Source organism: Panthera onca, chromosome D4 (assembly GCF_046562875.1).
Source record: "Panthera onca isolate mPanOnc1 chromosome D4, mPanOnc1 haplotype 2, whole genome shotgun sequence".
Classification (NCBI taxonomy): domain Eukaryota; kingdom Metazoa; phylum Chordata; class Mammalia; order Carnivora; family Felidae; genus Panthera; species Panthera onca.
In genome coordinates this window covers 71,853,233-71,872,233 of record NC_138351.1, presented here as the reverse complement: position 1 = coordinate 71,872,233, position 19,001 = coordinate 71,853,233, and the positions used below count along the sequence as shown (strand labels likewise).

Below are 19,001 nucleotides of genomic sequence, written 5' to 3'. Positions count from 1 at the left end.
GTGCTATAAAGGGAAATTACAGAGCGCTCTGGAGTGTTCAGTGGGGACCCTTTCTTAGATAAGAAGACCAAAAAAGGTGTCTCTAAGAAAGTGATAATGAAGCTAAGATTAGATGGATTAGTAAAAGTTAGTGAAGAATGGGGAGAGAATGTACCAGGCTTTGGGAGAAGCATGGCAAAGTGTTTCTAATCCCTTTGACAAGGCTTCATAGAGAGATGGACGTATCAGGCTCTCAGAGCCATTAAAAATAAATTTCTCCGTGTCCCCTTGTTCTGACTGTATGTTCACGAAAAAATTTTATTATACTTTGGCTTCACACATACTTTAACAATAATAAGAGAATGCGCTGATTGTGCAGACTTGTAGCGTTTTTGTTATTACGAGAGTCCTTTCTCCTCGTAAATTACTAAATCCACATTTACATCACTCTCCAGCACACGGTCTTCTTACCAAATTTGTCAACTTCAGACGCCAAGCTTTCCCAGTAGAAGACCAAATCCTCAAATGGAATGACCTGGATTCCAGGTTGAGCTCCCACCAAGCTCCAACCTGCCTTTCCTTTGATAAGTTAATGCTAATACCCAAGCTCTCTCATTTGTGAAGTTTTATTTATATGCACTACTTAGTAAAATAAAAGAGAGTTGAATGGTTTAAGAAAAAAAAATAGATTTAGCAAGCACACAATCCATGATTATTCTGATTAGTTTAACTGAAAAGGAAGTCCATCTGGGAAAGAGTCTGAATGAAATCATGTTTTGAATATTTAGGGAATAAAACAGACACCATCTTGTCTTAGCAGTCATGTGCTGAGTGAGTAATGCTGGTATTCTTTTATGACATTGTTTCAGTTTAAGACTGTAGTAAACGGTGCTAGTAAGTGTTTCCCCACTACAAGCATGGAAACGAGACTTACTCATAATATTTATTTCTTCTCCAGAGTGCCTTTGCAGACCTGAAACATCTGAACTAACAAAAGGCCTCCAACTTATAATATAACACAGCTGCTCTGAGGATTGCGTGCGTGCATGTGTGTGTGTGCAATGGGAGGGGATTTCCTTGTATTTATTCATTTATGTGCCCTCTGGAGAAGGGGCAAGTTTAGTCCAACTGGAATTCTAAGTGTCTTTTACTGGGCATTTGTTAGATGTAAAAAGTTGGCTCATGTCTAAAGCATCTTCCAGGCAGTGTGCAGCTGAGAGCCATAAAACACAAGATTGTATATCGTTTGGGAGCGGTGGCACTAATGGGTGGCATTTTCACAGTGAACAACTTATTTTTCTACCAGTGCAGAATAGTGCATGTATTATAAAGAGCTGGGATTATGTGGAGCCTATTATCAAAAGCTATGTTGTATTGCTATTTGCTGTTAGTAACTATTTACAATCAATAAATTAACCTAACACACACACTATGTTTTTAACAGGGCATAAGCAAAAAATAGTTACCAGCTCCAGTAATCCAGCTCTTTCTTTATTCTTCACATTTGTCTTCTCAAATTGGTCGAACAAAAGCATGGGAGAGCTTCAGTGGTACCAATTTAAGAACAATCTAGAGGTTTTAGGAAAACGCTCCTTCTTGACTCTTTTGTCTCCTTCCCAAACCTGTTTATTCCTTTTACTAACTGAACTTGGCCCTGGGAGTACAGTGACGAGTCCGTCTCTATCTGAGAGCTCAGAGTCTGGGTAGGGAGATGAGTGAATACATCAACAATTAGGATAGCATGGATAAGTGCTAGAGAGACATGTTTAGAGCACTCTAGGGGAGCACTCTGGGCACTTATGGGGGCTCCTGCAATGTTGAGGGCAGTCTAAGATGACTCCCCAGAGAGGGTAGCATTTGAGCTGAACAGTTGTTAACTAGGTAGATGTGAGGGCAGGAAGCAAAGCTCACAGGAAGCAGCCTCTCGAAGAGGTGGGGATATGAGAGAAATGTGCTATTTCCCTTCTTGCCTAATTCATTTCTGCCTCCTGCCTTTCTGTCAATGCCAAAAGAAGGTAAGGAGACAGGAATTCAAAGGAGGAGGTGAAATAAAATATAACAAGAACAATTGCAGATCACGTTGCCATCTGTTGGACAAGTTGGCTACTTGACAGCAGATGTCCAGCATTTCCCTCCGTAGTAACTAGGGGAATCAGCCAAGAATGGAGAAACAACTACATTCATATAAGAAACTAGGGAAGGGTACCATCCAAATGCTAGAATTTCTAATTATAAGGCACATGAGACTTGTTTAAAGAAGATTAATCAAGATTGACTTGCAAATCATTTGCCTTAGAAATTAGAGCCTTCCAAAAATTAAGAATTCTAAACATACATTATTTTATATGGTTCATAGCTTGAGTTGGAAATGGACCATGGGATCATAGGAAAATCCTCTTCCTGGAAGGCCTTTGCCAGCTGCTGCTTACCAGACTTTGATGGTGTAAGTGCCGTAGGGGAGTCCAGTAGGGCTCACGAGTAACTGTCCCGAGAGTTCTGAGCCATGGAAGTCTTCAAGTCACTGGCTGCTAACAGTGGTGATGTTAGAAAGCTTTGGTCAAGGTCTAGACCGCTCACTGTTCAGAGGGCTGAAATAGGCATGGGCATAGGTGGGGAATAGTCTCCTGGAGGTGGCACAGCTTCTGCGTGGGTTTCCACAGCTTATGCCGTGACATCCAGCCACACAGGATGAGATATTTTGAGAGACACAGATGAGAAATTCTCCAGAAATGAGATTTACCTACCAGGACTGTCCACTACCCCACATCCCTCTGCACTCAGTTTGGACTACTGGATCCAGGAGCTAGAGATCAGACTTACTTGGGGGAAATCAAGGAGCAACCAAGCACCCTGTTTCTGGGAGGTATACCAGGCGCTTATCAAAAGAATGAACAAAGAGAAGATGTTTCTTTCACCAAAAGTAGAAAAAAAACCAGACCTTAAGAAATATCCTTTTCAAAACAAATTATTGTGGAAAAAAGAAATTTTTTTTATTGTCTAAGTAACAAATATTCAAAATGTTTTAAAAATTTCAGAATAGAACTTCATTACTGATACGTGTGTGTGTGTGTGTGTGTGTGTGTGCGCGTGTGCCTGTTTTCTTTTTCTTTCTCTTTTTTTTTCTTCTCCATTTTTCCCCCTGCTACCTACCCAACACCCAGACTTTCTCCCTTCCTACTCTCAGGGACTCTCTAAGGAGTCAAGGCACTCCTCACGCTAAAGAAGCCTAAGGTTTCAGATTCTCCCCCCTTGCTTCCAAACCAGGCTGGCACATGAAGAGCATCGGCCAATCAGATGCTCCTAACCAGGAATTTAAGTTCTAAGAATAAAACGAAAGCCAAGGATACCTTAGAACTTATTCACTGTCATGGCACATGGCAGCCACAGAGTTCAGGACAGAAGTGCGAGGGCCAACGTGTCACCAGAGCCCGACGTCTCCCAGGCCCTTGCTTTGACACAGTGCCTCCCGCCTAACTTCCCTTGGTTTTTACCCATTTTTCAAGTTTGATCCTCTAGGCTTCGTGTGGATTCTGTGAGATTCATGATCTTCTTCCAGTAATTACTTGTCCCCTTCAGTTAGGCAGAGGTGGTATTAATCAGTAGCATCTAATACAACAGATAAGGAATTTTTTGTTTTAAGATTTACCTCACAAAAAGGTACTTTTGCACTCTCTCCTGGGCATTTCGAGTTTTCACAGGTACCAAATGTGAACAATTCTTGTCATAGCCCGTGAAGGTTCAGTGCTGGCATCTCCCCCAAGGTTGTGTCCTGCTGGTTAGGGTTCAGCTACCCTGGTTGTACATGCCTGTCCTGATAGATGTCTGGCTACCCCAGAACATATAACCTCGGTCACAGGTTATCTGCTTTCCCAACATACTCCTTGGAATCAACCACCTTCTATATCCTTAGTTGATGCTGTATTCCTCTTACCTGGTTGAAAACCCTACTCCAACAGTTTTTATGATCATGACTTAAGTGCTAGGCCCTGTGGAACACCTCACAGCTCAGTAAAGTTAAAAATGTGACCTAATTAATTGTGTGGAACAAGCAGGTCCGATTTCTCTTTTTGAATATCAGCCAATCATACCTCTCACACATGGGTGCCATAAAAGCGTTAGCAAAACCTTCTCATGGCTCAAAGAGAGATATGCCTGATTTACGATTTCTTGATAGCCCTTAACATTTCATTTGGATTTAGAGATGACTCTAGACACATCAATCAAACAAGCTGTTTGCAAATCTTTCTTCTCAGCTGTTACTGGTGCCAGATTGTCTAACAAATAGAGGCACAAACAGATGTAATTTGTGACTGGTGGTGACCGTTCTCTGTCATGCAATAGGCCAGCTGGCAGCACAATCCGCAATACAGTCTATGGCCTGACTCACAGACTCTTCATACACACGGACAGTGCTTAAATATTATAATTATAAAGTGATAAAAGCTGTTGTAGGAAATTGATTTAAACATTTGCTTGCAAACTTTATAGCTGGAAAATAGTATTTTATGTTTTGTTGTGGATTATATCATGTATTCGCATAATCAGATCACGCAAACCAGAACTTTCCTTACATGATTAAAAAATATATATGGATTGCATGGCAACTATACTTTATTTGTTTTTTAATTTTTTAATGTTTATTTTAGAGAGAGAGACAGAACATGAGCCGGGGAGGGGCAGAGAGAGAGGGAGACACAGAATCTGAAGTAGGCTCCAGGCTCTGAGCTATCAGCACAGAGCCTGACACAGGGCTCGAACTCACGAATCATGAGATCATGACCTGAGCCAAAGTCAGACGCTTAACCAACTGAGCCACCCAGGCACCCCTGCTTGTCAACTATACTTTAATGAAAAAAATATATATATATGTAGTTAGGGTAATTGACAAATGGAACTTTGGTAAAAGAATCAAAAGAGTATGTAATTGACAGTCCGGAGACATGACATATACTAATATGTGGGTAAACACGTGCATATATATACACACACACACACACACACACACACACACACACACATATATATATATACACCAACACACATATGTATATACACACACATATATACACACACACACATACATATACACACACACATGCATAACATATACATACACATATACACTCACACATAAATAGATGTTATATTATGAAATTATAGCAATTTTGTGAATAAAAAAGAAAATTTAAAACTTGCCAGGGTGTTTTCTTAATTATTTAGAAAATAAATCTTCCCATCTTTTGTACATAAGCTAATTTCACATGAATTTAAATAACAAAAAGCCAAACTATGTAATAGCTGGATGGAATATATAGATAAATCTGAATGATCTTAGCATGGGTAAAGATTTTCTAAGGATGAAAGCAACCTAAAGAATAAAAAAAGAGCAATACATTTTACTTCCCCCAAATTAAAATATTTTATATTATAAAAAAATCGTTAAGAAAACACCAAATTATTGAAATTCAAATTGTCCAATAAATCGTACCTCTCTACTCTGTCCCATTTCTGAACCTATTGAAAAATAAAAGAGATCGGTCAGTAGAGACCAAGATATCACCTTTCTTAGTAAGCTAATCTTGGAGGGTGTTGCTGGATAGTAATAGGCAGGTGTGTGCTAATATAAAGTCGCTGAATTAGGTCGATATACCCATCCACTCACAGCTAGCCTTGGACCAACCAGAGCCTTCACAAAATACGGGGGGCCTGCCCCTATCAAACTCACAGCATGAAAGAGCAGAACAGAACTTGTTTCTCTTGTCTCACTGGAGGGAAGTTTGCTCCCAAACTCATCGATGGGATCATGATGCTTTTTTCTCCCTCGAAAAGAGTGATAACAAGGTCAAGATATCCAGGGATTTTATGCAAATAGATTCACACATAGACATCAAGAATGAGGTAGAACCTTTCTCTACTGAAGAGAAATTAAGGGTAAATACTTGTTACTGAAATCGTAATTGATTACTAACTATAGCACATCAAGAGCTTATGTAAACTACATAAAATAAGAAAAAAATTCCAATTGACTATTCAGCAAAGGACATAAAAATTCACAGGCTTTTCTCCCTCTGGCATGGTTGTGGGAATAAAACCACAAACTCAGATATTTTTGTAGTGTGGGTTTGGATTCTGGTGCTTTACCTGAGGGGAGTAATTTAATCTCTTTCTTTCTTCATCTGTAAAATATTGTAATAATAATAATACCTACCTTGTGTGGATGTTTGATAAGGAAATACACCATCCTGTGCTTAAAGATTTTAAATTATTCCTGAAAACCCTGTCCTTAAGTGAATGACTATTATTTTTTAAAAAGCCATTAATTTAAATGAGAATATTCTATCCCAACTAAGCAGTTCCCTAAGCAGTGAGTACATAAGAGATACTCACATCCTTCTTTATAGCATTTATATTATGGAATTCAGACCCTTATAATCCATTGTGTGTGGTGACATGAGTCTGTGGTAGGGCTAGTTTGAAGGGAGACATTGAAAACACCTAGAAAACATTATCAATCCAATGTTTAAGGCTACTGAAAAGATCAAACTCTTCAACCACTTAGAAGTATCTATTGATTGATATATTAATAATGTACTAATTGATACATTAATTAAGAAGCATACTAAGTAGTGTAATTTGAGATTTAAAAAAAAAGAGCGAGAGAAAGAAGCAAGTGAAATACGGCGAAGAGCTTTTTTTTGAACCAAAATGCAAAATCTACACAATATGTTGATTATGAGCTTTCATGCACCAAATAATATAATGAGAAAGCAAAAAAAAAAGAAAATGAAAAGAAACATAACTGTTTTTCCATGAAAAACCAAGTGGTCAAGAAATAAACATTATGTAGAGGATATGAGAAATATGCCAGAACTATAAATTTTGAATTCTATAGAATGCAAGTATAGACTAACTCTTTTCGTAGCCCCTGTGGACATTTATTAAAATTAATCCTAAAATAACACTCAAAGAAAAATTCGATAAACTTTAAAAATAAGAAATAATATTCTTTTTAAAGTAAAATAATGTTGTCCTACATTACTTTTGGGTTAACGGTATTGGGATATTTAGGATAACCTTAATGACGATGATAACCTTAATATATCAAGAATCCTTACAAAATAAGTAGAGAAATCATGAATTATTCTGTTTTTTAAAAAGGGGTAAAAGACATGAACTCTGTGAAATTCACAAAAATCAAGCAGGCCATAAACCTATAAAAGGTTTGAAAATATTTAATCAGACAGAATTTTTTAAAAGTTATACTTTATACTTACTTTGAAACAAACGTATTTTAATATAGAGTATATGTAAATCAAAGGGAAAAATTGGTCCTGGGACCAATTTAAAAATAATACTTAAAAAATAGAGATATATTTTAAAACAAAAATTCTACTTTTAGGAATTTATCTTGTGGAGACAATTAAGCATGTGACCCTGTAATTAAGGAATTAGGCAATAGGATGTTCATGACAGTGTTATTTATGAGAACAGGAAACTGGAAATAATCCAAATTTCAGACAACATGTAATTGGTTAACTAAATTATGATATACTTTTACAGCCATAAAAAACCGGTTTTTGAAATATGACAAGGCAATTTGTTTCTAATACGTGGTTCATTTGAAAAACCTGGTTACAAAGCTCTTGCAAGATATATTCCATTTTTGTTAAACATGTGAATAGAAAACTCGGCTGTGCACTAAAATGTTCATAGTGATTTTATCTGTAATTATGGATTTTAAATTTCTTCCATCTGCTTAACTTTATTTTCCCATTCTACAATACACATATACGGTGAAAACAATAGTGTCTGTTAATAGTTTTAAGAAGTCATGTCTCCAATTTTTAATGCATCTAGAAATTGGTTCTTCAAGTTAGCAGTGCCATCTGCTGTTTCTTTAGAACAACAAGAAGTTTCAGAATTTGGGAAGTCAGTAATTCTTAAACATTGTGACATACTTAAGGGAAAAGAGGAATATATATGAAGAAATCTTATGAAATTCACTTAGTTTAACTTACATATGGTGCCATTAAAATGGTTTTCAAAATCTGAATATGGACTCTGTCATTCTTTTATCCCTTTGTTTTACTTTATAGCTTTATCATCTTCAATTTAAGAAGTAATCCAAGAGAATGTGAATTCTAGCCAGGTGTCACTGCTAGCCAGAAAATTGTAATGAATGCCAAGGCTCAAGGCAAAGTCATAAATGGGAAAATGGAACAGGTCAGAAGCTGGGGTAAAAACAAACAAGGATCAGATAAGGGAAAATTGGTTAGGACAACAGTAGTGAAAAAGAATGTGTTGATAGTGAAACAGTAGTGAAAAAGAATGTGTTCCTACCTCTTTTGTAGGAAGGAATGAGTATCTGTCACAAATATAAGTCTAATAGCTTATAGGAAACAGTAAGAAACATACAGCCTCCATTTTCCCATTCTGTCCGAAGGGGTTTAATAAAAGATTTGTCAAATGTAACCACACATCCAGATACATTCATATTTACAACAATCCCCAAATCTAGCTATCCTGTCAAAAAAAAGTCTAGATAACCTGATAGTACTTCTTCACAATAAACTGATGTTCAACCAGTGCTTCACATGTTACCTTTTTAATAGCCATTCTGTAACACTATTTTAGGCTCAAAATCAAAATCACTATAATATGTTAAAATCCACCACTTAAAATTGTGGGAGTCTGAGGAGCCCAAAGCAAAGACAGTGGTGTAAATTCAAATCTCCCAACATGGCCTCTTAAAAAAAAAATCAGAATAACAAGAAGAACAAATAAAACTATGCAAAACTCTTGTAGTAGAGAAGGTCCAAAGTTTACATGTAAAATTAGAAGACTAAAAAGACCAGTGAACTATATCTCATACTCATGACAGAAGTGTTCTTTGAGGTCAACAGCAGCCCATTAAAAACTGCGTGAGAGAAAAAGAGAAATGTCAGTGGACCTAAGATTGATCTAAAAATTACTTCCAGAGAAAGGAAATCAACCCTAAGTGTAAAAATGCTGAAAAAGGGTAGTAATTTCATGAAAGGGGCTTAAAAATGTATAAGAGGATATAAGAAAGCAATTGGAAGAGAACAAATTTTGGTGAAAGATAAGGGTTAAAAAGGTGAGAGAGACATGTCTTGAAAAATTCAGCGTAAATGAGAAAAAGAAGCAAAAGAAATTTAAGATCCTGAAAGACAAAAGGAAATAAAAATGTCAAAGAGCACACATTTTCTTTACTCTCTACAGAAAATCAAGCACCATCTAAAAAGAAGTTACACTTTGTTATACTGACAGAAGAAGGTGTTTTTGAGTAAGAATCTCATAAGGGGCATCTGGCCAGTTTAGTTGGTAGAGTATGTGACTCTTGATCTTGGTATTGTAAATTCGAGCCCTGCGTTGTGTGTACAGATTACTTGAAAATAAAACCTTAAAAACAAAAGAGTCCCAAGCAAGGACATAGTCTTTGTACAACTTACTGTTAAGAGAAAACAAAAATGCAAATCGAAAGAGTTTATCTGATGAACTTTTCCTCAAACAGAAGAAGAGCAAAGTAGGAGGAAACTATAAAACAGTGCTCCAAGCTGAATTAAATATTCTTAAACCAGTCTTTTGGAATTAAAACAAAAAACAGTTTACATCAAAAATCCAAGAGTCAAGAATAGAAGGAAATGAAATGGGAATTGATTGAATTGGAGGGGGAGGGGAATCATATAAAAAATAAAGACTAAATTATGGAGAACCCAAGGAAGAAAAGATGTGAGTGAACACTTAATAAAATGTAATGAAAAATAGTAAGAAAACAACCTTGTGAATGAAAAATAAAGAAGAGTTTTTTAAAAGGCCAAAGAAAAGTGACTGAGATGGTATTCAAGCAAAGAAGAACTAACTTACGTATAACTGCAGTTTCAGAAGGAGGAAAAATTGACCCACCAGGCAAAATTGAACCACAATGATAAATGCTGTGATATACCCTATTAGACCTATTAGTCTGAAACTATTAGACTTTAAAAATTAGGAAAAAGAGGGATGCCTGGGTGGCTCTGTCGGGTAAGCATCCAACTTCGGATCAGGTCAGGATCTCCTGGTTTGTGGGTTCAAGTTGCACGTCAGCCTCTGTGCTGGCAGCTAAGAGCCTGGAGCCTACTTCGGATTCTGTGTCTCCCTGTCTCTTTCTGCCCCTCCCCTGCTCGTGCTCTGTCTCTCAAAAATAAGTAAACATTAAAAAATTTTTTTTACATTAGGAACAAGCTTCTCAAGGCCACCAGGTTAAAAAAAAATAAAAAAAAAGTTCCAAGGACAAGATAATGAGACCAACATCAAATTTCTCAGAAAAGCATAAGTAAAGCGAGGCATCAATTGACAGCGTTTTCAAACAGCTTAAGGAAAGGAGGTGTGAACCAAGAATTGTAGAAAGGCAAGTTGCCTTTCAGATATTGATGCTAATATGCTAGTGAGCAGCTCATTCTGTACCCAACAGCCCTTCCTGAGAAATCTACTAGAACAGGAGCTTTTCATAACTGAAGATATGACTGAGGAAGCTTCAGCAAAAAAAAGACGGCATACATTTAATATGTTCAGTTGTAGATCTAAGTAAGATCAAAACAAAAATGGAGACAAGTGTGGTAGAAGAACTCGTTGTATGCTGTGTAAGTTATTCTTTGACAAATATAAACAATGCAACTAAACTATGGGAGAAGGGACAGCAAAAGGGGAAGGTAGAATAATTTTATTCTTTTATAAAACTTTTTTAATGTTTACTTATTTTTGAGAGACAGAGACAGAGCACAAGCAGGGGAGGGATAGAGGCGGGGGGGAAACACAGAATCTGAAGCAGGCTCTAGGCTCTGAGCTGTCGACACAGTGCCCAACGTGGGGCTTGAACCCATGAACCATGAGATCAAGACCTAAGCTGAAGTCGGATGCTTCACCAACTGAGGTAGCCAGGTGCCCCGCTAATTTCATTTTTTTTTAAATATAGAGAATGGAGGAGAGTAAATGGATATCAGAAATAACTAATAAAATGTTGAGTTAAAGGTTAAAGAAGGAAGAGAGAACTAAGAGTATTAAAAAATACGTAAGGATAAGGATAACACTAGAACTTTCTAAATAGAAAGAGATTTTAAAAGGTAAAAAACAAAACAAAGAAAAGATGCAATGTATAGAAAAAAAACTCAGCAAATGTACACTGTAATTATAAAATACCATGATAAACTTGAGACCACAAATACCAAGTTGATAATAAAAGCTCAAGGATATATAAAGCTTCAAACTCTGTTAATAGAGTGTACCTAGTCAAGTGCACATGGCAGTCACAAAAACTGATCATATGTCATGAGGAAAATATCAATCATTACCATGAAGTAGAAATGTTATACATTATCTTATCACAGAGCCAACAAATAAAAATTATTGACAACAGAAGTCCAGCTGGAAAATTAAAAGCCTTCCATTCAACAGTTCTTGCTTAATAGGTGATGGGGGAATACAAACTGAAATTACAGAATTTTCGAAAAATAATGACATGAAAACACTACATATCAGACTCTATTTGGTATATTTAAAGTACCGATCAGAGGAAGCTTCATAGCGTTAAACACTTTTATGAGCAAAACTTAAAGAATGCAAATAAATAAATTTCCAGCTCAAAATGCAAAGGGGAAAAAAGAAAGAAAAAAAAAAGATAAATAAAGCAAACCAAAGAAAGAAATAAGCAAGGAAGTAGTAAAGATAAAACCAGGAATTGTTGAGGTTCAGAATAGAAAACAGTAGATCTAATTAATAAATAAAATCCCCATTTTGTGGCAAAATAAAACACTAGACAAACACTAACTTAAGGAAAAAGAAAGTTAAAAAATACTAAATGAGAAATTGAGTGGAAACAAACTGAAGCAGAAAGCAATTAAAAATCACAGGGGACTGCTTTATAGATGTCTATACATGTAAAAATTTAAAACCTTGATAAAATGGATAATTTCCTAAGGAAATTGTATTTGTGTCCTATGGCTGCCATAACAGAGTTCCACAAACTTGGTGGTTTAAAACAAATTCTCATTGTGTTCCTGGCTCACTTTCATTGCCACAAAAATGTAAAGGCTACCACAGTTCAGTTATTTATTTTTCCTTTTGTGTGTGTCTCCGTAAGGTCTTAAGGACACATCTTCTTAATTCATCATTTTGTACTTACAAACCAAGCTTGATGTCTTTGCTTCTCAAACGCGGTGCATTTCTGCTTCTGAATTCCCCTTCTTGCTTAATAATGCCCATTGATCAATGAAATTATCTTAATGTGCTAGTCTCAAATATATTCTCCTAATAATTGATGGGGACTGATAGACTAGAGATGGTGTTATGTGTTAGATTTCATTGCATTACAATAAATTGATTGAAAATGTTTAAGAAATTGTATGAAAATATGTGCTGAAGTTTAAGGCACAATTGGATAGTTTATTTATTTTTTAACATTTATTTATTATTGAGAGACAGAGACAGAGCATGAGCATGGGAGGGGCAGAGAGAAGGGGAGACACAGAATCCAAAGCAGACTCCAGTCTCATCAACATGGAGCCCGATGCGGGGCTGGAACTCACAACGCGAGATGATGACCTGAGCCGAAGTCGGATGCTTAACCAACTGAGCCACGCAGGCACCCCCACAATTGGACAGTTTAAAGTCCTCATTGTTATAAGAATAATGAGAGTTGGGGTAGTTTTTGGTTACAGAGTCAGATTGTCATTATCTGACAACCTCATCGCAGATAAAATCACTGTTATTAGCTCAGAGTATGTTCTTTCAGACATTAAGTGTACATATACATAACACATAAACGTACACACAATATATACACGCACCTTCATTTCTAAAAATGGGAGAAATACTGTTTGTACTTAGTACTTTGTTTTTATTTTTTAACTCCCAAAATCTCTTATAATTTTAACTTTCACTTGGTATTTTAGGGACTTGTAACAAGCAAATGAATAATTAAATTAAAACTTTGAATTCCTGAATATTACTGCATTCTATGATACTATTGAGTTTATATCATACATCTCTTGGACATTTACTTTAGTTTATTATTTTTTTAATGTTTATTTATTTTGAGAGAGAGAGATGGAGGGGCACAGCACGAGTTGGGAAGGGACAGAGAGAGAGGAGAGGAGAGAGAGAGAATCCCAGGCAGACTCCATGCTGTCAGCACAGAGCCCGATGTGGGGCTTGAACTCTTGACGCCGTGAGATCATGACCTGAGCCATGATCAAGAGTCAGATGCTTAACTGACTGAGCCAACCAGGTGCCCTTATTTTAGTTTATTTTTTAAATGCTTCAGTTTTATAAATAAAAAACCTTTTGTGAAAAAATTACTCTCTTAGGATTAGTTCTAAAAATAAATGTTCTTTTATAATATTGCCAGTATTATAATTGAAAACAAGTTGCTAAATTACTGTGATGTAAAAAGCACAAAAATGATACATTGGCTAAATAAACCCAAGAGCTTATGAAAATATCAGTGAAATCCACACGACTCTAGTAATCTGAGAATAAGAAAAAATACTCATTATTATGAAGGATAATACCACATACTTCCATAGTACTGAAAAGGAAGAAATTGTTCAAGTAAGAGACAGAAGTAAGAGATGGAAAGTAAAGACTAAAAAAATACAATAAAAATAAATAAAAGTACATAAAAAGACTCTAATTCAAAAAGATAGACTGCAGATGAGCAAAAGGATAGAAATAATCGCCTCACCTGGAGGTATGGTGGCAGACGAGGAAAGAATTGAGAGACTCCTTGGCTAACACTAAAAGGATATTCCAGAAGAACTACAATAACAGGGGAAGATAAACACATTAGGAAGTCATGTAGAAGATAACTCAGTTGGAGATTGTTGTCTAAAACCACAGGATGAGGCCAGAAGCAGGATATCTAGTAGATCATAGCTAATGTCAAAGCACTGAGACTGAAACAAGGTTTCAGAAACAAGGTTTCTCTAGAAACAAGGTTTCTTCCTGCGATCATTCTACTGACCAACTACCTGAATTCAGGATATAACCCCCACAGACCAAGGCGATATAAAAATACGGTTCTAAAGTTCACCGATTGCGGCTGATATTTGCTGATGGTGTTCGCTGCTAAGTTAACATTTTTCTACAGTACTACACCAAGATGATACGTAAGTTTAAGAGTTCTGGGCTGCTCCTTAAGGTGTACTATGGATGCGAACCTTCATGCCTAATGGCACTTGACAACACTATCATGCCTTTGTATCTGAACAAGGGGCCAGAACGATTTCTTTTTCTATTTTTTTAATGTTTATTTATTTTTTGAGAGACCAAGAGAGACAGAGCGTGAGCGTGAGCGGAGGAGGGGCAGAGAGAGAGGGAGACACAGAATCCGAAGCAGGCTCCAGGCCCTTAGCTGTCAGCACAAAGTCCGATGTGGGGCACAAACCCACCAACCAAGAGATCATGACCTGAGCCGAAGTTGGACGCGCAACCGAGTCACCCAGGCGCCCCCAGAACTTTCTAATAAAAGAGTTGCAATTATTTTCATTATTATCAGCACAGATTCTTACTAGAAGTTTAATGTGGTGACACAAATGAAAAATCTCTATGAAGTATGAATGTACAAATATTCGTGTTTATTAACCCCATCTATAACTATTGCTTCAGTTTGACCTTCTTCAGGTGGGAGGAGACAGATAATGCATTTGATCTTGACCTACCAAGGTAATATCACAGAGGATGTATATAAAACTTTGTCCAAAATGAATACCAAGCCCCCAAAATCTGAACAGTCAATAGTCCCTTCAAATAAGGATCTGGGAATGGAAGACACTTGATTTTCTCTTTTGAAGTCTTTCAGAGTTAAGCACGTGAGCCACTGGAGGGCAGCAGAGACAGAATTTTAACACCAAGGTCATTTACCATTCATTGACCAATTGCTGGATTTCTTCATTTAACACCTAAGGAGTGCCTACTATGTGCAAGGCATTCACTGTTTATTATGACCAAAGTCATATGTAAACTGTTCCATTAATTACTTCTATTGTGAAAGAACATTTGCCACGCATTTCTGTAGGGATCTGGATCCCTATTGTGTCTAGTGTAGACAAATCTACATTTGTGTGCATAGTACATTGAGAAGTCATAAAATTATAGAATTTTAAAGATAGCAAGAAACTTACAGACCACCCATATTTACTAATTTCTGTTTGAATGATGTCACTATCTTTTCTGTTCATTCCTGTGTGTAAGCATGTTTATTGGTTTTCTTTTTGACTTGCTCATTGTGAAAGTGTGGGAAAATATAGAAGAGTGAAAAATGAAAATAAAATTCAACCATAGATAACTGTTGTGTTTTGATCTAATCCCTCCCAGTCAAATATACATAGATGGAGGTTTATTCACTTTCCGGATTTGATCTTGGAATCTATAGATATAGCTTAAAATTATGCTGTAACACTGAAGTGCCATATCCATATCAATAAATATTTAAAGAAAAATACCAATGACATAAAACATTTTAAGAAGTTCAGTACTTTTTATGTGTTACACTGTGCAGACAACAACAATTTATTTGGACGGAGTTCTTTTTATTTTTCTAGATTAGTTCATTTTAGTTTTCACCCTGCTCTCAAAAGAAAAGAAAAAGCTTTAAGTTGATTTTGGAGATGCCTTGTATTTTGATCCATCATAAAACATAGAGCAAGAAGAAGTCATGGAATATTCTCAGTGGGAAAGATTGGGGTGTTTATTGATTTCAGGATGAAACATTTTAATGATAAATTAGAACTAAAATGTGTGAGGGAGGGGAAAAGGGAATATGTTCAAGTGTGTGCATTTACCATCAGATATCTCAATTCATGTAGTCAAGTAGTGAGGCTGGGGATAATTTCCCTTACCTCCCACGGCTGCCACCGTCAAATGGTTTTACCAAAATCAAGGGGAAGAATACACGGTTTAATTTTCCACTTACTTAGCAAATCATCACTAAGATGTGCCAAGGCTCTATTTCACATCAGGAGATTTCCAGAGCAAATGAGGGGATATTTCCTGTCCTTGAGGGATATATAGTCTAGTAGGAGGCAGTCAAGTAAATCACTTGCTGTGTTAGGGGCTACAAGGTGTAAGGCCTGGGGTGTTATGTGGTACATAAGAGGTTCACCTGCAGGGGGCGTCTGTGTGGCTCAGTTGGTTAAGCATCGGACTTTAGCTCAGATCATGATCTCCTGGTTCCTGGGTTTGTGCCCGTGTTGGACTCTGTGCTGGCAGCTCAGAGCCTGGAGCCTGCTTTGGATTCTGTGTCTCCCTCTCTCTGTGCCTCTTCCCCACTTGCACTGTCTCTCTCTCTCTCTCCCTCTGTCTCTCAAAAATAAAATAAACATAAAAAAAAAAAAAAGGTTCGCCTGTGGGTATAGCTCGGGAGTAGAACATTTGCTGCCTAAGAGGCTCACCTAACCATGTTTTAGTCCTTGGAGAAGTTTTAGCCAAGGAGATGTTTAGGTTAGAAACTGAAGGTCAGAGGAAAAGGGTGAGACAAGGAGAGGAGGAAAAGCATTTGGCCAGGAGAAACAGAATGCAAAGGCCTTACTTACTCTGTGAATGGTTAGTAATTCATTATGATCAGGGAGCTAGGTGGAACAGCAAGGCAGAAGAGGTAAGCAAGAGTCACACCGTAAAGGTCTTTGTAAACCATATTGGGGAGTTTGAGCTTAACCATGTAACTAAATTTTAACTTTACAAAGTTAATTCTGGCTTGTATGTGGAAAATGGATTCAAATAGAATATACTGGAGGAAGGAGGTCCAGTTGCATCTACAAGCTGATGAGTAAATTTTTGTTATAAATTCTAAGAAAATGGTTGATTCTTTCCAGAAACTGATACGGACTCTAGACATAACAGGTGTTCAATGTATATTGAATAATGACTAAATGGATGAACCTATACTTGGCCTATTGTTATTCCATCTATGACCATTTCAATATCACTGTCTTAATACCACTTACTTTTACTTCTAAATCAGTATCACCCACTTGGAGTTGCACACACTGAAGATGTCAGCTGATTCATCCTCTCTTACCACTGTCAAAAATTGGAAAAGTCTGGGGGCGCCTGGGTGGCTCAGTCGGTTAAGCGGCCGACTTCGGCTCAGGTCACGATCGCGCGGCCCGTGAGTTCGAGCCCTGCGTCGGGCTCTGGGCTGACCGCTCAGAGCCTGGAGCCTGTTTCGGATTCTGTGTCTCCCTCTCTCTCTGACCCTTCCCTGTTCATGCTCTGTCTCTCTCTATCTCAAAAATAAATAAATGTTAAAAAAAAAATTGGAAAAGTCTGATTTTCATCTGAGTGTATGTTTTACATAGTTTTACATACATCTGAGTGTATGTGTTGCATAGAGGAAGACTCTGTTTACTTTGTTGGATTTCTTTTACCGGTCTTATTGCTTCAGCCAACTTCCCTCGGAGAATTTATTTTGGCAGTCTAGTCATTTGTTGAATGTTTATCCATAAAATGGATGAGACTACTTGAAAATTCGCCCCATTTTATGGTTCAGATTATAAAAGTAGATCTCCATATTTTAAAGGAAAACTGTTGCACAGATTGTGTACCTAGCACATAAAATATTGTTTCCTCGGGCACCGTGTCGCCTTAGGGTCAGAGGAAGAATCAGAAGGGAAATGTCTGATTATAACAAAATATTCATGTAGTTCTGTGTTTCGTGAGTCTCAAACTTTCTCCGTCTGCTGTTTGTTAAGAAACAAGCTGGGGGAATGGAAATTCAATTTATTTTCTTCAAGAGACTTGCAGGGAGTAATTTCAAAACTGTAGTGTCCGGGAATAAAATGTTTTAAGCGTGGCAAAGCAATACAGGAGTAGATGGTACCAAAGGACTTTTTTTTTTTTTAATATGAAAGAAAATTAAATGCAGACAAAAGACAGTGGTAAGTCAAGGAAACATTTGAGTCATCTACAGCTATCCCTATCTTCATCTGATCATTTGATATCTGTGGTGTTCACTTGGGACGGCTTAAATATACTTCAAGTTTGTCTTTTGAACTGCAAGTTAATTGTCACTTGTGGTCAGAAAAACGGAAAGCAAATTTAGTAAGTAGCATTCCTTCAATAATTTTTAAAGATGCAAAAAATAGTTTTCACATATAGTCATCAAAAGCACGTATTTCCAACACCCAGATGGCTTGAATGAAAATATTAACATTTTCTAAGCCAAAAGTAAAAAACATATAGAGATAGTTTTATACTTAAATTCATTCAACGATAGTCCATCATTTTAATCACACAAAAATAGATTTGAAAGAGCCTTAAAACAGTAGCAACTCCCCCCACCCCGCTGGGATAAGTGGATGTTATTCTTCCTACTTACATATGCAGAAAATGGCGTTTAACGAGATAATACCACGTGGATCGATGAATGTAGGGGATTCTGAGTTTCACGTGGATAAATTAATGAAGGTGAATAGTATGGGGTAGCGCGCAACATCAGAGGTTAATTCTTTATGGGTGAATGGCGGGAGGGAAGTGGATGATTCGGGAAGTAGAAGGATTGTTGAAGGTGATAACTTTATTTTGGACGTGTTGAGTTTGAGATGCCCATGGAAAACCGGATGGCCGATCCAAGTTGTAAATGATTAAACAAGTCAAGAGGTTGGAAAGAGGTCTGGGCTGGGAGTGGAGGACTGCCAGAGACTGGATGAAGTCACTCAAGGGGAATGTGTAGGGCATGAAAATATGAGGCCAGAAAAAGGAATATGCATAAGGAAAGCTTTTGAGTGGTGGAAGGAAATGACAGAAGCTAGAAGACTAAAAAAAAAGAAAGCAGGTGATCACAGGACGAGCAGTTTCCATTACCTGCTGCCATTAATGGCAAATATTTACCAAATAAACGTGGGCATGATAGTCTTTACAAAAACGGTGTTCTTTTCTTCACAGCCTTGCAATGAACATTGGGAAGTGGCAGTTTTCTAGCTGATTTCGTATTTAGCATGAAACCAGGATGAATGCAAAAGAAAACAAGG

General features: G+C 37.1%; 1 long non-coding RNA gene across 1 annotated transcript in view; it reads left to right on the top strand.

Annotated features, from left to right (window-relative positions):
- LOC132663084 (uncharacterized) overlaps nucleotides 1–19,001 on the top strand; it is a 129,348-nt gene extending 110,347 nt beyond the window's left edge. Inside the window, exon 4 of the long non-coding RNA XR_013551699.2 lies at nucleotides 18,916–19,001. This is a non-coding gene — a long non-coding RNA (uncharacterized LOC132663084). The remainder of the gene's footprint in view (nucleotides 1–18,915) is intronic.